We start from the raw sequence: 24449 nt of genomic DNA, 5'->3' as shown, positions 1-24449 counted from the left end.
AATGGAAGGCAAAGAGAGATAATATTAGGAATTAAAATGAACTCATAATTACACAACTTATAGACATGAAAAGTCAGAGGATGGCATAAAATCTAACCATCAATAAATCAGAAAGCAAATTAAATAGATAAATCTCTAGATAAATGTAATATACCAAAATTTACTGAGGCAGTGGTGTGTACTGGGAGAATTTCCCATGAGTCTCTAGAGTTTCAGCAAATCTTGCAGGCAGAGCTTCTTTGTACCAAACTATCTTTTCAAGGTTCTTAGTATAGCAAATAGCCTTGGAAAATAAAGATAGAATTTCTTATCAAAGCAAATGGCAAGTTTACTTATAGCATTTAACATAGAAATAGCATCTGCTCCAGAGTAAAGGGCGGGCGTGCTTACCACCCAGTATAAAATGTTTGGGATCCTAAGGAACCCAAGGTTCCTCTCACTGCATTTGCAGGCATCCATCAAGTTCCACTGTGGATTACAGGACAAGGGGGAACTGATATATACATGCTGATACTCATGCTTCTTCTTGTTTATTTATTTATTTTTTAATTGCAGTAACACTGGATTATAAAATTATATAGCTTTCAGATGTACATCATAATATATTTCAAATTCTGTGTAGATTACATCATGCTCACCACCCAAAAACTAATTATAGCCCATCCCCTCCCATGTGAGCCTAATCACCCCTTTTGCCCTCCCCCCACTTCCCCTGTGGTAACCACCAATCCAATCTCCAATGCTATGTGTTTGCCGTTCATTTTATCTTCTGCTTATGAGTGAGATCATAATGTATTTGACTTTCTCTCTCTGACTTATTCCACTCTGCATAATACCCTCAAGGACCATCCATGTTGTCTCAAATGGCCAGATTTCATCATTTCTTATGGCTGAATAGTATTCCATTGTGTATATATACCACATCTTCTTCATCCATTTGTCTCTTAATGGGCACCTAGGTTGCTTCCAAGACTTGGTTATTGTGTATAATGCTGCAATGAACATAGGGGTGCAAGTATCTTTATGCATTTGTGTTTTCAAGTTCTTTGGATAAATACCCAGCAGTGGAATAGCTGGATCATATGGTAGGTCTATTCTTAATTTTCTGAGGATACTCCGTACTGCTTTCCATAGAGGTTGCACCAGTTTGCACTCCCGCCAGCAGTGTACAAGGGTTCCCTTCTCTCCACATCCTCTTCAACATTTGTTGTTTCCTGTCTTGTTAATCGTAGCCATTCTGACCGGAGTGAGGTGATACCTCATTGTAGTTTTGATATGCATTTCCCTGATAGCTAATGATGTTGAGCATCTTTTCACATGCCTGATGCCATCCATATATCTTCTTTGGAGAAATCTCTATGCAGATCTTTTGCCCATTTTTTAATCAGGCTTCTTGCTATTCCATGGCTTATAAACTTGTTTTTGTTTTTTTTCCTGAGTCAGGAATCTCATATTTTCTCTCACTATTCAAGAAACTGTGGCTTACTAACTCACTAGCTTGCCAACAGGGTGAAATCCCAGCTCTTTCACAGCTCCTCATGGTGTGTTGGATCTCAAACTCACTCTAAAGAGTCAATCATGTGTAACTCTTCCTAACCCCGTATTCAATTAAATTATATTGATATCTTGAACTTGTCCATAAGGTGAATATCTACACCATGAAAATTGGTAAACACTACAAGTCATGGATTTTTTTTTTCCTGGGGAATTATTGTTAAAAATTTACCAGCTCACTACACGACTAAGGACAAATAGAAACTTGACTAATGATACAGCTTTTACACAATTAAATCAGTACTTAAAGTTCTCCACACAGGAAACAATAAAATGGATTATTTTACAGTTAAATTCTGTCCAATAATCAAGATTCACAAAATTCTAATTTAAATAAACTTTCAGATAATAGTAAAAAGAAGGAAGGCTCCTCCATTTGTTCTTTGAGATTAAAGTGAGCATAATATCTAAAACAGAAAGAAGAGTACAATAAAAGAAAACTAATTTAACTTATGAATTAGATACAAACATCCTGAATACAATAAAGTAAATCAATTATAATAGTGTAACAAAAATGATAATATAGCATGACTGTGTTTGAATTATTCTACAAATTGCCACAAAATTTAACATTTGAAATATCTTTTGAAATATTTCATCATGTTAACAGTGAAAATGACAAATAAAATTATCTCAATTGACGTAGAAATTCATCTGCTAGAACTCAGTATCATATCGTAATTTTAAAAATATGAAACTTGGAACACAATGGACTTATTTAAACTAATAAATGATGACTTCCAAAATATTTCAGCAAACATCATTTTTAATGGCTATATATTAAAAGAAATATTATAAAAATAAATAAGTCATGGTGCATGGTGCAAAACCAATATTCTGCACTGGTTTTAATTAGTACAACAAGAAGATGAAAGTAATAGGAATTGAAATTAGAGGAACTTAACTTTCATTGTTTACAAATGATATGACTGCCTATATAGAAAACCTCAAAGAATCTATGGACAAATGATTGAAGTCAATAAGATAGCACAGCAAATTTGTAAAACATAAGATTGACAGTCAAAAATTAGTCATCTTTTTATATACCAGCAACAGTTAAAATATCATTCTGGCTGGTGTCTAGAGAATCATCCATAAGTAGAGTGACCATGTAATTTATTATGCAAATGGGCAATTTTAACAGTAAAAATGAAAGTATTTAACAATTCATGAGAAACAAACAAGGTAGGCCCCATCAAATCCAAAGAGATGGACCTTCTAACTGTAGGTCAAACATGGAAGCAGCAAAAGCAGTTAGAGTAATTTAGAAGTAATACAGATGGCTCAGACTCGGGTGGTAGCAATGCTATTGGTGAAAGTAGTCAGATATTGAATATATTTTGAAGATAGAGTCATGAGTACTAAAAATAGAAATTCTGTTTTGCAAAAAAAAAAAATAAAATGAGAGAGTAAAAAGACATCCAAAGTGTGAGAAGTATTTGGAACACATATAAAAGCAAAATATTTTTATCCAAATGTATAAAGAGCTCTAAATAAGTTTAAAGTGACAAAATGCAAGCAAGGAAAACAGAAATAGCATATATTAATGCGAGAAAATATACAAAAATAATTTTTTGATGAGATCTCTTAAGATCTACTCTCTTAGCAAATTTCAAATGTACAATTACATATTATTAACTGTAGTCAATATTGCATCCCTATTTTACATGAAATATTTATGTGAAATTTTTTATACGAAAATATATTCAACCTCATTGGTAATCAGAGGGATGTACATTTAAAATTGGCTGAGATGGATTTCTACCACCCTACATGAGATTAGGCTATACCTCTCTTGCTAAAAAAATAAAAATGGATAAAATATGTGTAACAAAATTTTCAGACATTGAATAATAAACAGTCAGGGCTGTTATCCCTGAGAAAAAAGAAACAAAAGAAATGAGTCCTGTGATGTTCGTGCTTTTCCTCCAGAGGTGTTTACCAGGTCCTGGAAATGGGAGGAGGATCCACTGCAGTATCACTGAGCTGAGGGGGCAGAACTGAGAGAATTCAGACTGGGGCACTTGGACTTGTGCGGCAGAATATTAGAGAAGGAGCCACATAGAGGAAGAGTTTCAGAAATCTACATAGGAGTTCCTAGGATTCTTCGATAAATTCTAAGGAACACAGACAGCCACTAACCTGTTTGAACTTCATTAAATTCAAGACAACTAATAAGAATGATGGCAGAATTCTCATCCTGAAAAGAAATAAGCCAGGATGTATTGGCTTGACATCTTTAAAGTACTGGAGGGAAGGATGTCAACCTAGAACTCTAAGTGAAAATAAACACACATACACTTCAAAAAATGAAGCTGTTTATGTTTAAAGCCCCAAACTGAAACAACTCAAATAATCATTAACTAATTAACAGCTGCATGGGGAATGTATATATAATGGAATACTATTCAGCAATAAAAAGGGACAGGTAACTGATTCACTCAATGGTATGAATAAACCTAAAAATCATGCCAAGTAAAATAAGCCAAGCAAACAACAGTACCTATGTATAATTCTATTCATATCAAACTCTAGAAAACGCAAGCTAAACTATAATGATAAGTATTTCAAAGATGATTTTAGAGAACCATGTTGGGATTGAAAAAAAGCACAAGGAAACCTTTGGAAGTGTTGGAAACATTCACTATATTCATGTGGTGATGGTTTTACATGTCCATTAGTACGTCAAAATTGGTCAAATCACGAAATTTAAACATATGTAGTTTACTATTCTTCAATTAAATTTCAATAAAATTATAATAAAATGAAGCCCCAAATTGACATTTTTAGAGAAAGAGTGCTGAGAAAATCGATTGCCAGTAAACATGAATTGAAAGAAATGTTATTGAAAATACTTCAAATGAGAGGAAAATGGAAATTTCTGGATGGAAATTTGGGTCTACCAAAAGAAATGGACAGCAGCAGGAATGGTAAACATCCAAGTATATTAAAAAAAAATTTCCTTAAAATATTGTGGCTGTTTAACATCGAAACTATACTAATATATTGTCAGGAGTATAACCAGTGTAGAAACAAAATATATGTATGTGGGTATAAAATAATCGATTCCATTGATTACATTCAGACTTGTACTGACATTAAGGAAGAGGACTGGGCCTCTGTACCGCAGGTCAACTAGTCATTTCCCCTGGACTTACTGGGGGGACCTACCTGTGAGAAGTCAGTCGGGGCCATAAGTGCCCATGTCCTGAAGGGAGAATCCTGGCTGTGCACCACAGCATACACTACAGTAATATTTTTTTTTTTTTTGGATTGTAGTTTCAGGGCTATTTCTTATATAAATCTGTTTTATTGTTTCTACATGTGTTATACATGCCTCCTTGTATATACCAAATATTTCCAAATTTTAAAAAATAATTTCAGCAGTTCCAAACAACATCATATGGGTCAGAGGAAATCAGTATTTATAAAAGTAAATGTGCACTATCCCCTACGGTGTGTGTGTACAGGGCACCAACTATGACCTGAAATATAACCAATTAGAAGACATTTTGAATATAATTTATACTGTAAATATATATCCTGAAAATTAGGTACATGAAATATGAAACAATATGAGAGTTTTACACTGATATAGTAGAAAGTATGCAATACTACATCTTACAAGAGCAATAATGGATCAGAACTTCTGCTCATCACTGAATGTCATATTGTGTGTCACTTATAATTTCACAAGTAATTTTATAAGAATCCTCATTTCCCTGGCTCCCAGCAACTTTTAAAACTCCCTTTGTTTTGCAGGCCTCCTCAAAGACGGAGGCAAGTATAAATAATGTGCTTTACTGATTGATGTTTTGAAATCCTATGAAGTTTAGAACAAGATTTGCTAAGAAAGATACTTGGTTTAATTAAGGAACAGGTACGGCATATGAAGACATGGGAATGAAATACTGAATGTCTGTGGATTCCTGATAAGCACTTTCTTCATCTGTCAAATGAAGAAGGGAGCGTCAGGCTTTGTACTTTGCTAATGGGTTTTCTCTCTACTAACAAACTCAAAGCTTGAAGTAAAGGAAAATTGTCACCTATGCCCTTTTCTGTGATACGCATATCCATTTCCCTGTTACTTTATTCTGAAATTGCAGATTTGAAATGTCCTCACACTTATTATTTACGCTTTATGCTTGAGGTGATGTTGTGTGATTAAAGAACAAACTAGACTGGAAAACCATATATTTGTCCTTCCCCTTTATAAAGCTACTATGAGGTTTTTGGAAAATGACTGAGTTTAAAATGGGCAGTTTTAATATTTACATAGTAGTAGTTTGAACATCATACACCAAGTGAAAAGCTAATAAAGAATATTAGAGGAATATGATACCAAATCACTAGACAAGGCTATATTTTATTTATTCTTTTAATTAATTTTAAACAGGTATATTTAAAAAGCAATAAGGACAAATATTAAAAAATAAATGGTTTATTAAATAAAATATTCTTTCAACAGACAACCAATGTCTTTTGTATTCTCTTTTCGAAATATGATTTTTATATATATGAAGACATACTCTTTTCTCCCATTTTGCATTGACAAATGTAAGCAAGTGAATCCAGGACAATGTCAGGGACTATGATAGGTATGGGAAATGCATAGATAGAAAAGAAGTAACTAAATCTTAGAGAAAGGACTTAAGCAGGTTTCTTAGTGCCATGAGACAATTGTTTTCTTTTTATTAAAAATAATATCAAAGTAATATATACCCAAGAGCGTGTGATCCAGAAACCAGACTCCCACTGCACAGCTCCTCACCTCCAAGGCCGTTCCTCCAAGGCAATTACCTTCGAACGTTTCTGGTTTTATTTCTCCTGATGCTTAAACTCTCAAACTCTATGTAATGTCTCTGGACAATATCCATAGACTCCATAATATGAAAAAGTGAGAATTTAAACTATCCCGACCTCCTTTCTTGTTTCATGACCCCAAGCTTGATATCAGTATTATTATTTTAGTTCTTCTCCTATAGGAAAAAATTTGCATTTTTTCCTTTATTTCTGTATGCCTTTCTGCCACTTATCTCTGTTTATATTTTGTAAAGTATACTTTTATATACTTTAAAAATTTATTAAGAATATGGAACAGATTATTTTTTCATTGTCATTTTCTGATAAATTAATTTTTTAAAAATATAGGTATCTTCAAAGTGCATAAAAGCCTCTTTGTCCAAACTCAGTTTTCAGAAATAACCGTAATATGCATATGTTTCATTTCTAAGTGTTTGATATGTGTACAAACACAGGAATTTTTTCATTATAATATAATTAACCATTATTGTAAGGCTACACTTTTAATTTGTTTCTGCTATTTTCCTGTTATAGTTAAATCAACAATACATATCTTTTGAAAATATATATACTTTTCAAATATATTTTTAGGTTAAACTTTTAGGAGCAGAAATGATTAGTCATGTCATATATGCATTTTTCATTTTTACAGATTTACAAATTGCCCTCTGAAATGTGTGCTTCAAGTTATAACGTCATATCTTATATTCTTATCTCAATCAATTATTTACCTCTTTGCTCATCTGATAAGCAAAACATTTCATTACACTTTTGTCTCAGCTCCTGTGTGTTAGCGAGGGTAAATCTCTCTTCATGTGTGGCTGGTTTTCTTGTCTCCCTTTTCCTAGGAACTCCCTCTTCATATCACCTGTTTGTATTTGAATTGTTTATGTTTCTTTCTTTTTTCAAGCACACAATGTGATACTATTTTTAATTCATGAAAATGGCAAAACCTAAAAAACCAATGCTGAATACTGATGAGGTTGTAGGGAGATAGGCCTTTTTTTTTTGGATACCACATATAAGAGAGATCATACAGTATCTGTCTTTCTGTCTAACTCATTTCACTCAGCATAATGCCTTTGATGTCAATTCCTGTTCTCATAAATGGCAAGATTTCATTATTTTTTATCACAGAAAAATGTTCCAGTGTGTGTGTGTGTGCACATATAATTTCTTTATCCATTCATCCATCAATGGACACTTAGATTGTTTCCACATCTTGGCTATTGTAAATAGTGCTACAATGAACATGGGGGTGCATAGATCTTTTCAAGTTATTTTCATTTTTTTCAGATAAATACCCACAAATGGAATGGCTGGATCATATGGTGATTCTATTTTTAATTTTTGAAGAACATCCATACTGTTTTCCATGGTGGCTGCACCAATTTACATTCCCATCAGCAGTGCACAAGGGTTCCCTTTTCTCCACATCCTCACCAACACTTATTATTTCTTGTCTTTTCAATAATAGTCTTTCTAACAGGTGTGAGATGATATCTCATTATGGTTTTAATTTGTCTTTCTTGAGGATTAGAGATGTTGATAACATTTTCAAGTACTTGTTGGTCATCTGTATGTCTTCTGTGGAAAACTGTCTACTCAGATCCTCTGCCTATTTTTAAATCAGATTGCTTTTTCTCTGTTGAATTGTATGAATTCCTTATGTATTTTGGATATTAACCCTTTATCAGATATATGATTTGGAAATGTAGTGATGCACCACATAATGATGTTTCTGTCAACAATGGACCACATATATGATGGTTGTCCCATAAGATTAGCACCATACAGTCTAGGTGTATAGGAGGCTATACCATCTAGGTTTGTGCAAGTACACTCTATGATGTTCGCAGAAGACAAAATCACCTAATGATGAATTTCTCAGAATGTACCCCCGTCATTAAGAGACATATGACTGTACTTTATCTCATTCAGTAGGTTGCCTTTTCATTTTGTTGATGGTTTCCTTTGCTGTGCAGAAGCTTTTCAGTTTAACGTAGTCCAATTTGTTTATTTTTGCTTTTGTTACTTTTGTTTTTGCTGTCAGATTCAAAAAATCATCACCAAAACCTACATCAAGGAGATTACTACCTATGTTTTCTTCTAGGAGCTTAAAATTTTAGGTCTTAAGATCAAGTCTTTTATACATTTTGAGTTAATTTTTGTATACAGAGTAAGATAATGGTTGTTTCATTATTTTGCAAGTGGCTTATCAGTTTTCCAAACACTTTTTATTGAAGATACTATTATTTCCCCATTTTATATTCTTGGGTCCTTTTTCATAAATTAATCGACCACATATGTATGGGTTTACTTCTGGGCTCCCTTTTCTGTTCCATTGATCTACGTGTTTGTTTTTATGCCAATAGCTCACTATTTTAATTATAATATAAATGTAATATAGTTTGAAATCAGGGAGCATGATGCCTCTAGCTTTGTTCTTCTTTGTCAATCTTGAGATTGTCTTCTTCAATTTCTTTCATTAATGTCTTGTAGTTTTCAACATACAGTTCTTTCACCTCTTTATTCCTACGTATTTTATTCATTTTGATGCAATTCTAAATTAGGTTGTTTCTTTTTTTTTTTTTTTTTTTAAGATTTTATGTTTTCCTTTTTCTCCCCAAAGCCCCCCAGTACATAGTTGTATATTCCTTGTTGTGGGTCCTTCTAGTTGTGGCATGTGGGATGCTGCCTCAGCGTGGTTTGATGCACAGCACCATGTCGGCACCCAAGATTCGAACCAACGAAACACTGGGCTGCCTGTAGCAGAGCACACAAACTTAACCACTCGGCCACGGGGTCAGCCTCTAAATTAGGTTGTTTCTTCTCTTTCTGACAGTTTGTTATTAGTGTATAGAAATGTAACAGATTTTTGTGTATTGATTTTGTATCCTGCAACTTCACTGATTTTGTTTACTAGTTTAACAGTTTTTTAATGGAGTCTTTAGAATTTTCTTTATATAATGTCATGTCATCTGCAAATGGTGACAGTTTTACTTCTTCCTTTCTAATTTGGATGCCTTTTATTTCTTTTTCTTGCCTAATTGCTCTGGGTAGGACTTCCAAAACTATGCTGAATAAAAGTGGTGAGATTGGGCATACTTGTATTCTTCCTGATCTTAGAGGAAAAGCTTTCAGCTTTTCACCATTGAGTTAGCTGTGCGCTCGTCATATATGTCCTTTATTATGTTGAGATACCTTCCCTCTGTACCTACTTTGTTGAGAGTTTTTATGATAAACGGATGTTGAATTTTGTCAAATTCTTTTTCTGCACCTATTGAGATGATCATATAATTTTTATTCTTCATTTTGTTCATGTGGTTTATAACACTGACTGATTTGCAGATGTCGAATCATCCCTGGAATAAATCCCACTTGATCACGATGTAAGATCCTCTTAATGTATTGCTGAATTTGTTTTGCTGATTTTTTTTTTTATGTTCATCAGGGATATTTATCTGTATTTTCCTTTTCTTGTGCCATCCTTATCGGGTTTTGGTATCAGGGTAATGCTGTCCTCAAAAAATGATTTTGAAAGAGTTCCTTCCTCTTCCACTTTTTGCAAGAGTTTGAGAAGGATTAGTATTATTTCTTCTTTGGATCTTTGGTAGAATTCATCAGTAAAGCTTTCCTGTACTGGACTTCAGTTTGTTGGGATGTTTTGATTACTGATACAATCTCCTAACTAGTAAATGTTCTGTTCAGATTTTCTACTTCATCATGATTCAGTCTTGCTAGGTTGTATGTTTCTAGGAATGTATTCATTTCTTCCAGGATGTCAAGTTTATTGGCATATAATTGTTCATAGTAATCTGTTACCATCCTTTTTAGTTCTGTGGTATCAGGTAATAACTCCTCTTTCATTTCTGATTTTATTTATTTGAGTATTTGCTCTTTTTTTCTTGGTGAGTCTAACTAAATGTTTGTCAATTTTGTTCATCTTTTCAAAGAAGCAGTTCTCAGTTTCATTGATCTTCTCTATTTTTTTTAGCCTATATTTCATTTATTTCTGACCTAATCTTTGTTATTTCCTTCCTTATATTAACTTTGGATTTCATTTGTTCTTCTTTTTCTAGTTCCATGAAGTGTAAAGTTAGTTTATTTGTTTAAATAAGTATAAGTGTAAAGTTGTTTATTCAGACTTTTCTTATTTCTTGAGGTGGGGATTTATTGCTATGAACTTTCCTCCTAGAACTGCTTTTGCTGCATCCCACAAATTTGGGGATGCTGTATTTCAACTTTTGTTTGTCTCAATGTAGTTTTTGATTTCCATTTTGATTTCTTTTTTGAACCATTGATTTTTTGGTAGCATCTTGTTTAATCTCCACATATTTGTGAATTTTATATTTTTATTCTATAATTGATTTCTGTTTTCATACCATTGAGGTTGAAAAAAGTTCTTGATATGATTTCAATCCTCTTAAACTTATTAAGATTTGTTTTGTGGTCTAACATATGATCTATCCTGGAGAATCTTCCATGTGCACTTGGGAAAAGTGTGTATTCTGTTGCTTTTGAATGGAATGTTCTGTATATATCTGTTCAGTCCATCTGGTCCAATGTGCCATTTAAGGCCAATATTTCCTTATTGATTTTCCGTTTGGATGATCTATCCATTGATGTAAGTGGAGTATTGAATTCCCCTACTATTATTTTATTGAAGTATATTCTCCCTTTAGGTCTGTTAATATTTGCTTTATATATTTAGCTGCTTCTGTGTTGGGTGCATAAATATTTATAAATGTTACATCCTCTTGTTGTATTGACTTCTTTATCAGTATGTAACTCTCATTTTTGTCTCTTAATACAGTCTTTGTTTTACAGTCTATTTTGACTGATAAAAGTAGAGCTACTCTAGCTTTCTTTTGGTTTCCATTTGTCTGAAATATCTTTTTCCATCACTTCTCTTCCAGTCTGTGCCCTTACATCTGAAGTGACTCTCTTGCAGGGAGCATAGATGTGTCTTGTTTTTTATCCATTCAGCTACTCTATGACTTTTGATTGGAGAATTTAGTCCATTTACATTTAAAGCAATTATTGATAGGTATGTACTTATTGCCATTTTTAAAATTTTTTTTTTGCTGTTTTGGTATTTCCTCTTTGTTCCTTTCTTTTTCTCTTGTTCTCTTCCTTTGCGGGTTGATGACTTTCATTAGTGGTATGCTTGTATTTCTTTTTCTTTATCTTTTCTGTATTTACTATAGGTTTTTGCTTTGTGATTACCATGAGGCTTACATATAACATATATCTATAACAGTGTATTTTAAGTTGGTAACAACTTAAGTTTGACCGCATTCTAAATCTCAACACTTCTACTCCCCCTCATTTTATGTTTTTGATGTCACAGTTTACATCTTTTTATCTTGTGTAGCTTTAACTAATTATTATAATCATAGTTATTTTTACTACTTTTGTCTTTTAGATCTTCCTAGTAGCTTTATAGGTGATTTATCATTAGAATAACAATTTAAATTTAGTTGTGCCAAATGCCTTACATTATCAGTTTATAAAATGTAAGTCTGTGAGTCCACTTGCTTACTCATGGGGCAGGGGAAAGGCAGTGTAATTGATGAGGGAGCCCAAGGAGACCAGTGGAAGACTATATTTCTCTGCCTTCATTCAGCTTTGTGATGTATAGGCTCTTTTTGAGAATCAAGTGGACAAGGAAGACTTAAATTATCCTACATATACTCACAAAGAGAGTCATGTGCTGGGTGAATAAAATCCCAGAAGTAATGGGTAAAACACACCCTGAGAACTAAAAGAAGGCAAAGAGAAAAGGCCTCAATAAGTGTTCCCATATATGCAGACTAAGCTGTGCAGAAACTGAAAGCCAGTGTTGGTGTGGCTGCCTCACAGCTGGAACTAGTAATGTCTAGATTCATTCCTCACATTGGAAGGAATTAATGCAGGAGACTAGATTATATTTGATTTTGAGTTATTTGTGAACAGAAAATCCATTCACCTCTATTTTCAGCATATTAATTTAAAACATTCACTCAATCAAGCCATTGAAAAAATCATTAGCAATTCTCAAGGAACCAGTTTTAAGATCCTGAGCTGAAATTGAACCATGGATAGCTAATCTTTAAATCAAATACGCTAAATACTTACCCATTTTCATCTCTTTTATCTGTTATAGCATGTACATTGTTTTACGGTCCATTTTATTATGGTTCAAAATTATATTTTGGGGAAGAAATAAATAATATTACTATTCTCTCTGAGGAAGTAGTTTTTGTCCAGCTAGAAGTTTGTTGTCCCAGATAACAATATCTGTCAGATGTAGAAAATATATACCCCCACATACTATCTCCAGCTTTAGACGAGAATTTTTCTGATTGTTGTATGAATGCAAACTCCATAGCTCTATCCTAGAAAACTATCCCTAGGCTTCTCTATTTGCGAGACAATGAAAGTAAACACTTAATGTTTATTGAGCAGGATTTATGAAGCTGTCAGTGAACTGACACATGGCAATAAAATGTATTGTAGCTCAAGTCTAGATAATCTGCAGCTGAATGAATTACATTAATTCTGGTGCTTGCATATTCATGCTATGGAAATAGTTCTTGTAACAGATTTCTTCATTGTCTGCAGGTGCCACAGCGTGGTTAGAAGTAGAGTTAATTGCACTCCAGGATGTGTGGGAATTCACACGTCCATAGAGTTGGCTTGTTTTCTGGAAGAGTATTCATGATTTATGTAAGGAAGCCAAAACACCCATAATTAAATTATCACAACTGCAAACACTTAGGTTTTGAAAAGACATTCAAAATAGAGATAGGAATTTCTCACTAATATGTTAATATTGGAATTTTATCTTCATCTACGTGCCAATTAACATGTACACTTATGTTCCAAGTATAATGTCACTTGATAAAATGAAAGTGTTGGTTATATCACTGCAGTCAGGCTACTGTACATGCATAGCTGCTATACCTCCTAGCTAAATGAGATTACCTAGTTCTGTAAGCTTAATTAGAAGAGATGTTTTCCCTTATGGTTCATATTAAAAGCAAAGTCTTTTATTTACGTCAGCAGAAGGTACATTGGGGGATCTGTGAAAGGTGAGGGAAATTAATCATAAAAAAGATGCACATACAATTTTCTTATTGTGACCCAGTATACACAGCTGCAATGCAGGATTCAGTTGAAAAATGTGCCAATTCTCTGGATTTTGCATTGGTTAATGATTAGGGAATTGCCAATGGTTTTGGTATTTTTTTTAGATTCTTTTAAAATTCAAAATGATTCCATGTATTAAGGGCTCTATTTTTATCCAAGCCCCTTCTGTTTCTTTGTTACAGCTCTTTCTCACCTTACAGAGACTTTTCTCTGAACGTCTCTAACTTTTACTCTTTTGTTCAGTAACAGTAACTTATTTTGAAGGCTCTATCGGCAGGTCAATGTATTAGATATAGGAAAACAAACATACAATAAGATTTATTGTAATACTATTAATAGAGTAAATGTAATAAGGTGTATAAAAATTATCTATGGGCGTTTATAGACAAATAGAAAAATAAACCTCTTACGCTATCTTGGGAAATTAAATCATGTTTTCAGGAAAAGTTGACACAAGTGTTGTGTTTTGAAGGGAAAAAAGGCACTAAGTTCTATAAACAAAGAAATTGTTATATTTATTAGAGTGATATCCCTGTTAAAATGATGGAGATTCAAGGTGGTAAGTTATACAAAAGTATAAGCATGTTTATATGGTGCTGGTTGGTGAAGGATGTGTTTAGGGTTAAAGCAGGGAATAATATGGGAGAGAGACCAGAATAAATAATGGACCATAAATCTCATGCTAACGCATATGAAAGGAATGTAAACAGTGACTTTGAAGGATTTCTAAAAAAAAAAACCTGCAAATCTCTTCAATCTACAAATCTCTCCGACAACCATGTGGAGGTATTTGAATAAGGTAAAAAAGAGGGAGGAGCATCAGTATTGGAGCTAGGTAGATGAATTAAGAGAAAAGAGGGGCCGGCTCCATGGCCCAGTGGTTAAGTTTGCGCGCTCCGCTGCGGCGGCCCAGGGTTCGGATCCTGGGCACGGACATGGCACCGCTCATCAGGCTAAGTGGAGGCAGCTTCCCATATCCCACAAGTAGAAGGGCCTGCAACTAAGATATACAACTGTGTACAGGGGGGGTTTGGGGATATAAAGCAGAAAAAAAAAAGAGATTGGCATCAGTTGTTAGCCCAGGTGCCAATCATTAAAAAAAACAAAAAAGAGAAAAGAAAATTTGAACACCCTAAATGTTTAAATTGTAACATAACAGTGAAAATTTGTATGGTTCAGCCCAGAGGCATAGTGATTAAGTTAAACTCACTCTGCTTTCAGCCTGGGTTCACAGGTTTGAATCCCAAGCACAGACATACATCATTCATCAAGCCATGCTGTGGTGGCGACGTGCATACAAAAAATAGAGGAAGATTGGCACAATGTTAGCATAGGGCCAATCTTCCTCAAGCAGAGGAAAATTGGCAACACATTATTAGCTCAGGGCCAATTCTTCACCAAAAAAAGGGGAAAATTTGTAGAGTTATTTGTAGAGTTAGTTTCTGGTGACAATGCATTTTATATTTTTGTTACAATATATGAGTTAATATAATTAGCATAGTTATTGACATAGCATATTAGTATAATTAATAGCCCTAATTAACAGTTTCCTTTTTGTCTAAGTATAGTCTTATGTGAAGCAGATATTCAGTCCGCCTAAATTTTTATTTAACCTCCTGATTTATAAAAGAAAAGTTTTTTATTGTTTTTCAAAGGAATTTTTTTCTTTTGAGGACGATTAGCCCTGAGCTAACATCTGCTGCCAATCCTCCTCTTTTTGCTGAGGAAGGCTGGCCCTAAGCTAACATACATGCTCATTTTCCTGTGCTTATGTGGGATGCCTACCACAGCATGGCTTGCTAAGCGGTGCCATGTCCACACCCAGGATACAAACAGGTGAACCCTGGGCGGCCAAAGCAGAATGTGTGCACTTAACCGCTGCACCACCAGACTGGCCCCTCAAAGGAATTTTAATTTGTAAATTATGTCAATGTGGACATATCACTGGTAAAAACACTTGACCATGAAGTAGAACTTCCAAGTACAGCCATACATTTGATTTTTCAGTTTCGAATTTCAATTTTAAATAAGAAATTTTTGGTGAAGAAAGTAATACAAATACATTGTAGAACAGGTGGAAAATAAGTATGATTCTATAATAATTAAAATCACCTTCTCTTATGTCTTTCCTTTCTGAAGTCTAACATTTTGTTAGGATTTTGGATTCTGGGAGGAGACCCTTTCAGATAGCTGTGACACAAATTTCATGTTTAATATACTGTTTACTATGCAGTGTTTATTTAAAAATGAAGCAATATAGGAGCACAAAATTATCATTAAATATATCAATATAAATAAATATGTGAAATTCTAATATGTATTATAAATACTAATACGTAATATAATGTGTAATGTATTATAATAAATACGCTTGTTCATATTTACATATATTAAATGTGCTACTTAAATACATGTACACGTTTTCAAAATGAAGATCAACCTCAAGTGTATATATTTTGTGTCACATAGATAGAATAGAACTCACAATAACATAGAAGGTCTTAATTTTATTTCGAATGTAAGTTGCAAACATTTTCTTGAGAACCAGTGTTAATCTCTGAGTGTTACTGGTGAAAACTAGACACCAGTGTCATAGGGAGATTCTATCTATATGCTTATTACAGAGCAAACACTTTAAAACTGCGGCACATATATAAACAAGGCAGATAAAGATATCTTATCTCATTTATTCCTCTCATAGATTTTCTGCAGCATTATATAATATTGACTCTTTCTTCAACATAAACTCAAGGCAAAATGTATGTCATATATTTACAGTGATATGTCACTAAATCATACATATCCATGACTGATTTCTAAATATTTCATTAAAGATAGTTTTTTCCGGAGTTTCATTTCTTCATTTTTGGGGCAGTTTATTTGATTGATGAAACTTCTTCATTGAGTTATAAACCTGCAAAAATCTTTGAGGCCAAAAATTGTATATATTTAATTTTTTGAAACAATATTCCTTGAAATACCTTTATTTAGTATCAATTACTCTAAAGTTCTAAGCAGGCAGACCAACAAACTAAAAAATTTACAGATAAATCATTAAGCATTATTAGAGAGTGCAGAAATTTACTTCATGTTATGTTTATTGAATTTTTGAAAAATTCATTTTTTTATTCTGCACATATTTATTAAGCACCACTATTTTGTGCTAGGAATTGTTCTAGATACCAAGGATATACATCTGTGAAAAAAAACTTCTAGAAAAGCCTACCTTTTTTGAGAGTTTGATCTCAAATTTGTACAAATCTCTTACACTTGTATAAGAGACTTCGTGCGTAACTACTTACTATAATTTAAAGCACATCTTAGAAATTTATTATTCATTTGGCTCTTATAAGGCCTTGTTTTTCTTCAAAACCCCATGGTTTCTAAAAAGGCCATAATGCCATTACAACATCAATTTTACCTTGTAACGACAAAGCCATATATCTCCCTTGGACATTTTCTAATTTAATACAGGCATTTTAATTTTATTGCATTGTTTTTGTAATTAACTTTTATTGAGTTCAGTTTCATCATGTTACTTAAGGTTTTTTAATTAAAATATTTGTTTGACTCATTAAAACAAATTAAAGATAGGCAATTAAAATGTTCATTTTATTCTGCCACAAACGTACCATAATTAGTGGCTCAGTTATGGGTTGATCTATTTGTTGTTAAGGCCAGTACTACAGAGAAATTTGTTATATTATTTCTGTATTAGTTCAAACTAAATATATAATATTGTACTTATGTTTTACTCCCTTTTATTTAAAAATATGTTTCTTATCTCCAAGATGAAGGTTATTGGGATTTGCCATTTTATGCTCAATAATCCTACGTTTCATCCAAAATTATTCTTTATAATTGTGTTGGTTTTATGTTTAACAATTAATGGCTACATATTTACCTAAAATTGATCATTTAAAACATTAACAGTTAACTATTTTAATTTTGGAAATTTTATTTGTATCCCAATTACTTCCTCTTTGCCATTTTCTACCTATTTTCTTTCAAAAGTTAATTCATTGCAGCAGTTTTAAACTGTGTGTGCAAATACGTGTGTAGAAGTGTGTGATATGGGTTTAATGTTAGTTTCTTATTAAAGAATTTTTCTATCAAATGATAAAAGCATTGTAAATTCAGAAGATCCTCAACATTTTCCTCCACTATGCCAACTTAAATGGTCAGATGTACTTCCCTATATTCCTTTGGAGATTCAATCATACCTTTTTCTTTAAAATATTCTTCTTACTTGGATTCTGGGACACCACATATTCCTGAATTTTCTTTTTTGCAGTGGCCACTGATGGCATGTCTTGACAGGAAATCCAATAGCTTGGTGTAAAAAGGATCACAGAAAGATAGAAATGTATAACTGTGCAGCTATGAGTAACTCTCTTTGTTGTTATGAGTTACATCCTTAGGCTTCAATGTGACTCTGCTTCTGGTCTTATGCTATAAAATCCATAGCTCCTGGATCCTTGGCTCCTCCAACCTAGGAAGTTCCTCCTTCCCTGTAGACTGCGCCCTGCCGATTTGAATACACATGTGTCATGATGAGCAATTGGAGCATCACTAGTGAAACTGTGCAGCCACTGATTTACACTCTTATTTTGTGTTTCCTCAACATTCAATGATGCCGGTTAAGAATAAAATGAAGCGAGAGCAACAGTAAATCAAGTCTGAGCCATCATTCTCCCCATCATCTATTCTGGATTGCCTCCTTTCGCTCTAGCATAGTTTACAGCTCCTTCTCAGGTTAGTTTATTAGACCTTTTTCATGTTCTCCAATTCTCAATATTGGAGTTATAGCAAGGCATCTAAATAATTCCCAAATGATGTCATCCAACCCAATGACTTTAAAGTCTAACCCTAACCTTGACCATAAAATCTAGCATAATATATCCAATGCCTTCTTGACATTTCCACTTGGATATTTATTAGATAACTCAAACTTAATATCTGTAAAACTCTGATTCCTTTCTCACATCAATGCTGTTCCCCCCTCTACGTTCTCTACTCAGTAAGCAACAATACTATTTACCCAATTATTCAAGGAAGTCTCCTCAGACTTATCTTCTTTATTTTTTATCCTTACACCCTAAACCTAAACATCTGCAAACTGTTCTACTTAATTAGCATACACATCTCAAATCTAACCATTGTCAACCACATCCCAATCACTCTTGTACAAGCCACCATCATATGCATTCTGATCTACTCTAACATTGTCTTAAATGATCCCATTGTTTCCATCCTTGGTAAATGTTCAATACAGAACCAAGGAAACTCTTTAAAAAAAGATATATCTGACCATGTTTCCTTGCACAAAATCCTCCAACTCTTTTCATTATACTTAAAGTATAATCCAAAGAGATTACTTTGACATACTCAGGCTGCATATAAGCTGACCCCTGGCTAATTTCTTCCTGACTCACTGCCTTCTTTGAACTCTTTGTTGATCCTATAACTCTTACCAAACACTATTCTGCCACAGGAGTTTTGCATTTTCTATTTTATCTTCCTAGAACTTCCTTCTTCCATATATCTAGATGTCTAACCCATTATATTCAACAATTTTTTTATTCCAAAGACATTTTTCTAGTCAAGTATTTCCTAATTATACTATCTAAAAATGGTACACTCCTATCAGCATCTATCTCTGTACCCTGCTTTATTTTTCTTCACAGTATAATTCACTAACCATAATTATATATTAATCTTTTCATCATCTGTTACTACTGACATAAATTAAGATTGCACACGGTAGATATCCAATAAAAATTATGTAATGCATGTATATACTATTTTTATAATTATAGAGTAAATTATGGGAATATTAAAGATTAACATTTCTATAATATTTTCAAAAACCTGCTTGTTTTTCTACCTTCTGTAATGTGTCATAACAAAATGTTATGTTACAATACGTCATAACAAATCACATTTATAACATGGTAGCATCCAGGAATTAAAAAGAAAATCATATCATTAATATCTCTAATTCTAGAAAACATTTTTACAACTTGATTAAAAATGTGCAAAGGACCTGAACAGACACCTCACCAAAGAAGATTTACAGATGGAAAATAAGCATTTTAAAAGATGTTCAACATCATACATCATCAGGGAATTAAAATTAAAACAATGAGGTACCACTACATAACTATTAGAATGGCAAAAATCCACAACACTGACTACACCAAATACTGCTGCGAAGGATGTGGAGCAACAGGAACTCTCATTCATTGCTGCTGGGAATTGCAGAAAGGTACAGCCACTTTGGAAAATACTTTGGCAGTTTTTTAAAAAACTAAACATACTCTTACCATATGGTCCAGAAATCACACTCCTTCGTATTTACCCAAATGAGCTGAAATTTATGTTTACATTAAAACCTGAAACAGATGTTCATAGCAGCTTTATTCATAATTTCTGAAACTCAGAAGCAACAAAAATGTCCTTCAGTAGGTGAGTGGATAAATAAACTGCGGTACATCCATACAATGGGATATTATTCAGTGCTAAAAAGAAGTAATTTATCAAGCCATGAAAACAAATACAGAAACTTTGAATGTGTATTATTAAGTGAAAGAAGCCAACATGAGACGGCTACATACTGTATGAGTCCAAGTGTATGACATTCTGGAGATGGCAAAACTATAGACAGTATAATGTTATCAGTGTTCGCCAGGAGTTGGAGGAAGGAAGTTATAAACAGGCAGAGCACAGAGAATATTTAGGGCAGTGACACTACTCTGTATGAAACTATAATGGTAGATACATGTCTTTATACATTTGTAAAAATCCAAAAAATGTGCAACACCAAGAGTAAGCCCTAAGTAAACCATAGGCTTTGGGTGATAATGATGTGTCAATGTAAGTTGGTTGATTGTAACAAATGTACCACTCTGGTGGGGATGTTGATAGTGGGGGAAGTGGTTGTGTGGAGGAGGAGGAACGTGAGAACTCTATTTTCTGTTCAATTTTGCTACAAACTAAAACTGCTCTAAAAAATAAAGTTTACTTTAAAAAAATACCTTGAAATTGATGAGATAGGGTAGTAAAATCCTCCAGTAACTATTTCTTGTAAACATAGTAATGCTGAACAAATGATGCATTTGTAAACAAAAATTATTTATGAAAATACTATTTACTTAAATCTTTCTCCTCTGTCTTATAATAATAAAATTAATAACTGGAGCCAGTTTTTTCGCAGGTAGTAGGGTCTTAGCTGAATCTCCTCTGAGATCCAGCAGGCTCAGAACCAGGAACTTTCAGGCATTTTGGAAGAAAGTAAATTTTGTGCAGAAACACATGGAAGCAAAAATGTGTGAGAGAAATGGAAATTGAAAGAATACCATGAAATGTGATCCTTATACAGGCCCCTTAGTTAGGAAATGAGTGCAGAAAAGGAAAGTCTAAAGAAATAACTCTGTTTTATCCAGAAATGTGGTCAGGAATACATGGCAAGTAAGGTACAAACAGTGGTGCTTTGTGGTCCAGATGACAACGTGCCATCATATTTGAGAGATTTTCTTCCAGCTTTGTTTTACAACACAACACGGATGAGTTGAAGGGGGCACTTTAAATGAGTGGTGTTTGGAACGTCTGAGATTTTGCATCTGTGAACTCTCCGAAACATTTCTGTCAGCAGGCAATAGCTCTCTTTTCTAAGATCACCAGAAGAGCAGTGGCCAAGCAGTGAAGAGACTATGCAGCTTGAGAGAAAACTGCTCTGTCTCCATAGAAATTTACACCAGGAATATGCCCAGGGCAACACAACAGAGGAAAATGGGAGTGGACTTATTTGTAAGCACAGGTAGCACTCTTGAGAGAGTCTTAGAAAAATTTTTCATGTCATTGAAGGAAAATGGAAGTCTTGAGTATACATATGCAAGAAATGAGCTAAAAAATGTTGACTTTATTATTCAAAAATGTATGTGTACATATATAGCGATGAATCTAGAGAATTCCAAGTTATTCAAGTGTTATCAATATATTTCTTGGACCACAGGGAATTAAAAATTGAATTAAGATAATTTCTTATAGAAAATTTTTCCAATTATTTTATGTTGGTTTAATGGTTTAAACATACAAATAACTATTAATTTTTAATTTAGGATTCTGTGCTCCTGGTAGATTTGTCATAAAATACATTTTAAAAATAAAAATAAATAGGTTTCAAATCAAACATAACTATTTACTCGTGAGATGCAAATTAGCAGTAACTGCCTTGACCATGGTCTCTCAAATCCCCCCTTTCCACTCCTTTATTGTATTTAGGCACATCCTACAATTTTCTTGTTACTTGAGTAAATTCAATATTGCAGACTAGTTTAAATGCTTAATCTTATAGCTGACTCAAAAGTTTTCATCCTCTAATTCTGTCCAATGGACTTGAAGTTGGAATGGAGTTATGATCTGCTCTTGCCTTCCTACAGGTTTCTTTTTATTGACTAGTCACACTTTTGGTCCTCTTTGTTGATCATATCTTCTTAGGCTAATAACCAACTGGCTGTTAATGTGGCCTACTCATCCTGCTTTGCTGGGGAAGCCTTCCTGATGTTAGCACTGAAATTTTTACAACTTGGGAACTCCCTCATTATTGGGAAAACTGAGAGAATTAGTCACCCTATATGATAACATCTGGAGCTGAGGCATAGGTGAGAGGGTGTTCCTCATAAAAGCCTTCCTAGGGCATATTCTGCCACCCCGTCTGCTCTCATAGCTTTTTACTTGACCATTGGAAATTCACACATTGTGGCCTTTCCAAACAAGATGAATGCTCCATGCTTCATCTCTTCTCCCCCTTCTGCACCCTGTTCTCTAAAACGTTTTTCTTTCCAGGACAATTAATAGTCTCCTACTGGGGTTACTCTCATTTGCTCTTTCCTCACCCTCTAATTCTATCTCACATAGTATCAAAAAAGCAAACTCTAATGCCTCGCTTAAAAATCATTTAAACACTCCCACCACCCAGTTGCTCTTAGGGTAAAGAAAAAAATCCTTATAGCGATCTGTACTGCCCAACATAACCTCACCAAAGAAAGATCCTCCCCCGATATCCTTCCTATCGAACAAAAAAGGCTTAAAATACGGGAGTCAGGCATAGGGCTATATAAACATAAATAGGGCAATAGTAAACAACAAGGGCAGTTTATAGAAAAAGGAACAGGAAGAAAAAGAAGCTAGGAATAGAGACTGGCCCAGTGGCATAGTGGTTAAGTCTGTGCACTCCGTTTCAGTGGCTCAGGTTCGTAGGTTCAGAGCCTGGGCATGAACCAATCACCATTCATCAGGCCATGCTGTGGTGGCATCCCAAATAAAAATGAAGATGACTGGCAACAGACATTGCCTCAGGGCCAATCTTCCTCACACATACACAAAAAGCTAGGAATATGTACTGGGCACAGAACTACAGCTGCGGAAAGAGCAAGAACACAGAGAAGGAGGTATCTCCAAGACACAAGGACACAGTGCCCGCCTTAGACTGAGGCTTACTCAGAATAACACAGAACTCCCCTGCACCCTCACTCTCAACCAGGCTAACCAGCAGAGAGCAATAAATCAGAGGAAATACTGCATCCAGAGCTACAGAGCTGTACAGAGGGGAGACTTTACTGGAGAGTGGAGCGCGGACTGAGAAAAGTCCTCTGGCCAATCTGTCTCTCCCCTAACAGGAGGTGTTATTAATTGAGGAATCTGAAGCTAGTAAAAGAGTCCTAACACTAATAGGTTTCTTCTCTTACTAGACACACTTAAAATGATATTAAGTATTGAGAGATAAGGAATCTAACAGTCACTATGAGAATGGCACTAAATTCTTCTTATTTAATATATATTACATTTAAATAATTGGGCATGCACTAAAATACACTTCTCTGAATGATTTGATATGACATAATTTTAAGACAAAATAAGTAAAATTTAGAAAGTACCAACAAGGATTGACTTTGTACATTTTTAAATGTATAAAGCCTATATATATATAGATAGATAGATAGATATAAACTGTGATGGTACACGATATTTTTTTAATTTACTATTAAAACATAATACTGAAAAGATAATGATAGTAACTTACAATAGCTCCAAAAGAATGAAACATATAGTCTCCCCTTCAAAAGTCCCATTATAATGTAAAAAGAGGCTACTTTTCCTCCAAATAAATGGGCATCTAACTTTTCCATAAATATAATAACCCTTCAACCTTTCTATTATGAGTTTTAAAATAAATTGAATTTATTCCTATATGTTTTTAACAACTTTAGACTTTAGGACTTTCTTCTTTTCACATATACCCTTTATTATTACATATCGGAAATGCAATAGTGAGGAAAATGCTTTTGATGAAGAGGAGAAGGGACATAGTAATGATCAACGTGTATTAACTACTTATTATGTGCTAGGTAGCAATCTACTTGCTTCACATTTTTAACTCAAGTCTCACAAAATTCTCTAATCTCAGCACTCTATTGAATTCTCATTTTTTTTAAAGATTTTATTTTTTTCCTTTTTCTCCCCAAAGCCCTCCAGTACATAGTTGTATATTCTTCATTGTGGGTCCTTCTAGTTGTGGCATGTTGGACGCTGCCTCAGCGTGGCTTGAGGAGCAGTGCCATGTCCGCACCCAGGATTCAAACCAACGAAACACTGGGCTGCCTGGAGTGGAACATGCGAACTTAACCACTTGGCCACGGGGCCAGCTCCTATTTAATCCTCATTATGTTGGTGAGGAAACTTGCCTCAAATAGTAGAAATAGAGAAAGCTGGAGGCAAGATTTACTTCTTTTTTTTTTTTTTTTTGAGGAAGATTAGCCCTTAGCCCTGATCTAACATCTGCTGCCAATCCTCCTCTTTTTGCTGAGGAAGGCTGGCCCTAAGCTAACATACATGCTCATTTTCCTCTGCTTATGTGGGATGCCTACCACAGCATGGCTTGCTAAGCGGTGCCATGT

Source organism: Equus asinus, chromosome 24, assembly GCF_041296235.1.
Source record: "Equus asinus isolate D_3611 breed Donkey chromosome 24, EquAss-T2T_v2, whole genome shotgun sequence".
Taxonomy (NCBI): Eukaryota; Metazoa; Chordata; class Mammalia; order Perissodactyla; family Equidae; genus Equus; species Equus asinus.
Note: the sequence above shows the minus strand (reverse complement) of the source record.